The sequence below is a fragment of the Triticum aestivum genome, chromosome 3A (assembly GCF_018294505.1).
Source record: "Triticum aestivum cultivar Chinese Spring chromosome 3A, IWGSC CS RefSeq v2.1, whole genome shotgun sequence".
In the NCBI taxonomy this organism is placed as follows: Eukaryota; Viridiplantae; Streptophyta; class Magnoliopsida; order Poales; family Poaceae; genus Triticum; species Triticum aestivum.
The window spans coordinates 652,819,271-652,827,438 of record NC_057800.1 but is presented as its reverse complement, the minus strand read 5'-3'; positions in this window follow the sequence as shown (position 1 = coordinate 652,827,438).

Below are 8,168 nucleotides of genomic sequence, written 5' to 3'. Positions count from 1 at the left end.
ATTTCGACGACGGCGGGCTCCTCTACACCACCATCGCCCCCGTCATCTCGTCCCGTGCCTCCCTTGCTCTACACGGATGGAGCAGCCTAGCTGCCCTTTGCACGGCTGGTCAACCACGGGTCACCTCTGTCGCTCCAGCCCTCACCGACGGCTTCAGATCGAGAGCGCAGGACATATCTCTACACCAAACCACCGAAGCATGATTTTCCGTGGTTCGACGGCAATGCCCCGTGCATCTGGCTCGAGCGGTGCGTCTCTTACTTCGAGCTGTACCGCGTGCCACCGCACAGCTGGGTCACCACGGCCTCGCTGTACATGGATGGCCTGACAGCGATGTGGCTACAGGCTCATCGTCAGAAACCTTCAGGGTTGTCTTGGGCAGCTTTTCGTGCAACAATGGCAGAGGAATTCGGGCCCGGGGAATTCGAAGCACAAATGCATGAGTTGGTTCAGTTGCGGCAGACTGGGAGTGTGCAAGAGTATCGTCAGCAGTTCGAGACATTGATGTACCATCTTCTGTCTCTTGATCCGCATTTGAGCGCGCAGTTTTTCATCTTTCAGGTCATGCTCAGGCTCAAGTACGAGCTTCGACTGGGCGTCCGCCTGCAGGCCCCCATCAGTATCACTCGAGCGGCCATTTTCGCAAGAATTCAGGAAGAGGAATTGGAGAGACAACGCGCACAGCGCCAACGGATCGTACCAGTGGGTCGTCCACCTCCACAAGCAGCAACAACAGCCACCATTCCAGCCCGGGCAGTAGCACAACCACGCCCAGCAAAGTACGACTTTGCTTGGGAACGACAGTTACGAAAATTCCGACGAGCTAATGGACTGTGTTTCCGTTGTGGGGATAAATACTCCCGCGAGCATCAGTGCAAAAGCACGGGACATATTCTGATGATCGAAGTGGGCTAGTTCGGAGAAATTCTGTCCGACGAAACCGTGCTCGCGCTGCAACTGCTGGATGCACTAGTGCAACAGGAACTAGAATACTACTCTCTGAGTCAGCATGCCATATCCGGCGAGGAAGGGCTGTCCAGGATTCGCTTGTGCGCCTAAGTGGGTGATCAGATCATGCTGCTGCTGGTCGATTCGGGGAGTTCTCATAGCTTCATCAGTGAGAATTTCACCGCCCGAATTGCTGCTAAGACTGAACAACTCCCCCCTGTGTTAGTTCGTGTGGCGAATGGACAATGGCTGCTCTGCAACAAGCTCTTGCGCAAATTGGCCTGGCAAGTTCCTGGTCACACCTTCAACACCGACCTCCGGGTGTTACCATTGAGTGCCTACGATGGCGTTCTGGGGATCGACTGGCTCTCTCCCCACAGTCCGATGTTGTGCCACTGGCAACTGAAGACGATTCAGTTCGATAGCGGGGGCAAGACAGTGAAACTACAGGGAGTGAAAACCACCAACCTGTCTTCCATCTCAGAGTTGGATACTTATGAGCTGCATCGAATGGAAGTGGCCAACGATATCTAGACAGCGGCCCTTGTCACAGTGGAGAAAACTGACGAGCCACCGCCTGCACTAGTCCCAGCCAACATTCAAAAAGTTCTGCGCGAGTATCAGGACATGTTTGCTGAACCAACAACCCTGCCCCCGCGTCGTCAGTACGATCACAACATCAACCTGGAGCCAGTCACTACATGCTCCGGTCCGGTCCCATGAGTCGAGTCGAAAGTAGTGATGCTATGTGTAGTTCTGAAACATTGATTGGCTCATGTTGTAATTAAACTTTAATGAATTGTATGTCTCTTTGGTTTGGACAGTCGTTCAACTTAGATGTAATCGATGCTATTTATTAGTAGGACCATGAATCGTGCTATTAATGTCTTGCTTTTTTCTTCCGATCCTTTTGTTGCATATTTATATATTGCTTATGTATTGTCTGTTGTTTGGCTTGTGCATAGAGATGTCGTCGTGTGTCGTGTACAAGGGTAAGGTTCGTGTGTCGTGTACAAGGGTAAGGTTCCCGGAGTCTACGAAGACTGGGAGGAGTGTCGGAGACAGGTTCACCATTTCAGCGGTAACAGTTACAAAGGGTACACCACTAGGGCGGAGGCGGAATCTAGATACGCCCGCTATCTAGCGGGAGAGAGGAGGGAGCGTTGGAGGAACCGGATGAAGACCAGTTTCATCGTGATGATGCTCATCGTGATGACCCCAGCTCTCTTCTATGTGATGGTAGTTTAGATGATCGATATCGACTTATAATGTAAAGACAAACTCGCTACTCGCGGTCTCGAGACTTTTAATGTTTTATCTTTGTTCGGTCTTTTGAATTCGGAGACTAATATGATGAATTGTATTTGGAGAATAATTTTCTATTGTATTCGATGAATCTGCTGTTGCTGTATGGTGTTGTCTATATTCTGTCCAATAATATATTTTGTAACCTGTGCAAAAACTAGAAAAGTAAAAAAAACCTAATATTCATACTAATGACGCATCACCGCAAAGTGCGCCATTAGTATGCCAAAGGATACTAATGGCGCATCACTACACAGTGCGCCATTAGTATGCCAAAGGATACTAATGGCGCATCATCCCACAGTGCGCCATTAGTATGCCAAAGCACGTGGGTAAATATGGCCCCCTAGGAGGCATACTAATGGCGCATGGTGGTCTATACTAATGGCGCACGGCGTGGTGCGCCATTAGTAAAAAATACTAGTGGCGTGGTACTAGTGGCGCACCAGTAGTGCGCCATTAGTAGGCAAAACTGGTACGCCACTAGTAGGCCTTTTCCTAGTAGTGACGGCAACATCGGTCTCGGGGTCTACCAGAGAGAAGAGGGGGAAGAAACAGTAAATACAGAGCAAACAATGCATCACAAGGCATAACATGACGAAGGGCAGAGCTAGGGTTGCCCTAATGTAGTACTACACGTTGCAGACGGAGGGGATAAACATCCGAGGATGAATTCCTGGCGTTAGGCGGATTCCGGACAGATGAAAGAGAGGGGACGGTTCCATGTTCATCATGCTAGGGACATGTGACAGGTGAATGGACCGTGCATTTGGATTCGTTGGATTTTTCTGAGCAACTTTCATATAGAAAACATTTTCATCGGAGTTACAAATTATTTTCTATGAATTTCTAAACATTTTCTTATTTTCTGGATTTATTTTATTTACAGAAAATGATATATGACGTTAGCATGATGTTACAGTGACATCAGCAGGTCATCAGACGGCAGACCAGGTCAAACCTGACATGTGGGTCCAGCGGGACCCACATGTCAGCCTCTTCTAGCTTAACAGTGGACTAAACTAACCTAACAGGGTTAATTAGCGGTGTGGGCCCCGGGTGTTAGTGAATGTTTAGGTTAATCTAATTACTTCTATTTACAAAAACGTTTTCAGACTAATTAACAGAGGGGCCCCCACATGTTAGTGGCTGGGGCTGCCCAGTCAGCACGTTGACTGGGTCAACCCAGTCAACAGGAGCCCGCGCGGCCCGTTGGCAGCGACACAGGGAGGGCCGCGTGGCGGACAAGCCAGCAGGCGACGCCGGAGTCACTCTGGCGACCCCCTCGCGGTAGCTCCTTGCCGGAGTTGGCCGGAAAATCGCTACGGTGACCCGTTGTTCGCGCGCGAGGCGGCGTTGGGAAGCTGGCGACGTCACGCATTGGGGAGAGGTGCCAGTGGGCGCGGGGTTGGCCAGAGTTGGGCATAGCGATAACGGCGGCGGCGCCGGCATCTGGGACTAGGCGGAAGTGGAGAAGCGCAGCTCGAGCGTGCAAGATGAGGAGCAGGGCATCAGCTATGGGGCTCCATGAGCGCGCTCGGGTGGACGGGTGAGGCCGTCGTGGCTCGGGAGCTTGGTGCTCAAAGCCATGGCGGTGGCCGGAGCACGGCCACGCGGCGGAGTTAGCTACGGGGCACGGGCGAGCTCGACTAGAGGAAGAGGAGGAGCGTGAGCTCACCAACGTTGCTCAGACGACCAGGGGGGGACGCGCGGCTGCCGGAGTCGTTGGCGAGGCGGCGGTGATCCGAGGAGGAAGAAGAAGGTCGGCCCAGTGATGGAGGGGCTTCCGATTCCTGCTCGTGGGCGTGGAAGATGATGCTGGAAGGCGTGGAGCTCCAGGACGCGTCGAAGAGGGATGGGGCAGCGGTCGCCTCGGCGGACGCCGGTGGGCGGCGACAGGAGGCGCTCGGTGGAAGGGGATCTGGTGGAGGGGAAAGGATCTCGGCGAGAGGGGCGAGGTGAGTGGAGGCAGAGATCGAGGAGGCGGGGAGGCAATTGGGGAAGGGAGAGGGGAGCTCGAGGCGTCGGGGTTATCCCCTCGACGCCGGCGAGCTGGTGCGGAGGGGCGCGCTCGGCCATGCCCCCGGTCGGTTGAACAGGGGAGGAAGAAAGCGACCGGGCCAGGGAGGTGGGCCGCCTAGGATGGGGGAGTTGAGCCGGCCCAGGTGGGCTTGGCCCCAGGGGGGTTTCGGTCGAGGGAGGGGTAGAGGGCCTCTCCCACTTTACCTTTCTTTTCTTTTCCTTTTTCTTTTCTCTTATTTTTTTATCAGTAGCTTTTGCATTTTCTTATAGCCACAATTGACTTTGTAAAAATATGCTGCTGACCGAAACAATTTCCTAGTATTATTGTGCACTGCCACAAAAAGATTGTGAGGCTTTTAAAACAGTATGCGATTTTTATAAATTAAAAAGGCATTTAATTTATTGCTTAGGTCACTGTTTATGTAGTTTAGGCCACTTAAACCCTTTGCAAAAATGTTGGTTCACAACCAATATTACCAGGAGAATATTTTACACATGATGAACATTTTAGTTTTCATGTTTGGGCATTTTGAATTCACTCATAGTTTGAAAATGAATTCATCTGGAATTTGAAAGAACATGAGACAATAATGATCAGGCACATGTTTAGAAAAAAGATTAACTTAACCCCAGGGGTACTGTAGCGTCATTACACCGGGGTGTTACAAAATCGCACACAAATACATATGAAATTTATCAGAATAAAATGGGAGTCTATCTCCCATAGAGTTGCCACTGATGGTCAACAAGATCATGACGGAGCTAGTAGTGCGAAGCACTATGCATTGTTCTCAATCTTTTGGTAGGTCTCAAGAAATGTATTGATCTCACATGCGTCCCTAACATGATTCACATGGATACCAACATTATCATAGCGAAATTCTAGTTTAAATCCCTCTTATCCTCGAGGATCATCTTGTGTAGAATTACACATATAGTCATGATGTTTCTGAGGGACTTCTTATCCCGAAAGCGAGCAGGACCTCGAAAAATGACAAACCGAGCTTGCAACACATCAAATGCCCTCTCAATATCCTCTCGGCATGCTTCTTGTGTTTAGGCAAGAAAATTATGCTTCTTGGTTTTCTGGTCACTTATGGTCTTCATAAATGTTGACCATGAAGGATAAATACTAGGGGCAAGATAGTACCATGTGGTATAGTCATGTTCATTGACATTATAGCTTTTTTGCAGGGTCCATTGACAGTATAGCTGCAAGCCGGAGCTTTTCCACTAGCTAGCGGAGCAAAAAGAGGAGATCACTGCAACATATGTATATCATTGAGCGACCCCAACAATCCAAAAAAGCAATGCCAAATCCACAAGCTGTGTGAAGCCATGACTTGGAGCACAATAGTTTGTTTATGTTTGTGGTCGGTGTATTGCCCCACCCAAGCCACCAGGCAGTTCTTCCACCTCCAATGCATGCAACCCACACTTCCAAGCATGCCCAACCATCCTCTTTCTTCATTAATCGCCATCAACTTATTTATGCCCCCTCACATTTGGAGCTCAAAAATAATCTGGATCAATGTCTTCGCAAACATCTGAACGCATTTGTGTGTGGAATTTTTTCCAATGCAAAGATACTCATTGGTGTAGTCAGCCGGAACGCCATATGCAATCACTCTCATTGCAGTCGATATTTTTTGGTATGAACTAATCCCAAGCTTCACCTATGCAAACAAAAAGAGACCTACGTATTCGATATCGCCTACGAAAAATATGAGCCGGATATGTTGGTACCTTGGCGAAGTAGTCCTTAATGAGCATGTTGTGGCCAAGAGCTCAGTTGGGCAGAATGCAAAGCCGGCCAACCGTCCATCCGCGGTGCTTTACCTTCGGGACGGCTTCAAATATGTCAATGAGATGCAATAAAATTAGGTGGTCAACATCGTCGTCCAAAATCTTCTCCTCCATGTCTCAATCATCTGACGAAGAGGACGACAAAGAACTCCAAGCGCCCATCTAAGAAATAAGTCCACACCTAAGATTTTTGTAAAATATCACCGTTCCTAATATTAAAACAACAAATGGGCTTCAAATTACCTTCCACGAAAGTAATTTTGTCGGCTGGAATACAGTCAACCGCCCCTTTCTTCTCCATTGCCGATCTCTTCTTCACCATGGATCCAAATCCGCGGCGCTGGCAAGCACGGTTGCACCTCTGTTAATTCCGCGGCTCAGCAACATCTGGGTCAGACGAATCCGTCTGGTACGAGGCTGCGCGGTGAGCTCCGGGGCGGATCCACGCGTCGGCGCCGGCCGCTACCACGTGGGGGGAAATGGGCACCCCCTGCCTCCAAAATCGGTGGAGAAGGTTTGGCGGGGGGCGGAGGCGGGGGTGCTACTCGATGTCGTGGGGCAATGGGGGTAGCAATTTACAGCACGGAGATGCGCCGGCGGCAACGGCTGTGGCCTCGCGGGTGCGAGCTGAAGTTTCCTTCACGCCAAGGAGTGGGTGGGATAGAGAAACCGACAAAAAGGCGGGGTGTAGATATGACGGACGCGGTCCAAAAATTACGGGATCCTGCAAAAAAAATTACCGGACGTCCGAATATAGTGTCTTGCGCGTGGGCTGTACGAAGCATTTTTCTCACTTTGGGCTGATGGAGCCACGTTGTGGGCTTGATAGCTTTTTTCTTTTTAGTAACTTGTGGGCTTGATAGCTGGTTGCTTTTGGTCTAGGCGGGAGGGCTCTTTGCACATTCGTGTGGGCTTTTGTTCTAAAAATAATAATTCGTGTGGCCTTTATACCTGGCTACTACTTTGGTCTACAAGGAACCGGGAGGAGTGACACACTCAGCTTCTCTCTCCCGAAGAGAAAAAAATAACGCGTTGTGGCACTGTAATCCTATCATCTTCCCCAGATCCATCTCATCGGCTCTCATCCTCTTGATCTTCTCCACCAAATTCCTTTCTATTAATCTCCACACTACACTGTGCCGTCTCCGACTCATGGTCTCCTCCATCAACGTATCCTATCAAGATCCAGTCCCATTCTCGCTATCCTTCGATGCATACGATGACACCGTTGCTAAGCATGTTCAGTCGTATGCTGTCTAATTGCGAGCTCCCTCAAAAGTTATGGACAGAAAAGCCCATAAACTGCTCGCCCTTGCTCTTGAACATCTCCAAGTTGAAAGGCCAAAGACCATCATGGTGAGTGACACAATCCATCTGATTTGTACATATGATCTTTGGTTCCAAACAATTTTTTTAATTATCCCTCTCACTTCCGTGGCATGACAAGTTATAGGGGATCACACAGTTTGCAAGCTATTTGTTAGCTCAAACTACTAGTGGTGTACTGATTTATACCTACAATGGAGGATTGACCGAAGCACTCCAGTGAGTGCAGTCTATAAAACGCGCACACACATTCACTCGAACGGAGTACTACTTGAGGCTGCTTGCCTTGTATTGAAATTGGAATGGCCTGATTACAAACCGATGGGCATCAACCCTTTATATAGTTGTACATACCGACTTAGATAGGTCATGGCTGATGTATTAGATGTTCCTAGCTCACTGCTTACGTACTACTCCCTTGCAAGCTGAATTAGTTTGCAAAACCGTCTTACATTATGGGGTGGAGGGAGTAGATTTCTTAGCTACTAAGCTACAATTGCTCTTGCTAGTAAAACAAATTTTACTGCTGCCGACATGCGGCCATGCATGTGTCGTAGACAGGGGTGTTGGCTAGCACACGGAGTTTTTTATATCCTCGATTGTTTGCTCAAATGCATCATGATTGATTAGTTTAACTATGGGCTTGTTCTTGGAGGTGTGCGTAAATCATTACCGATGGTGTTGTCACGGAAATAGAATCTAGCCGGTGTGAAACCCACATATAACCTCAAGACATAGTTCACGTTGTACTTTTTTATCTC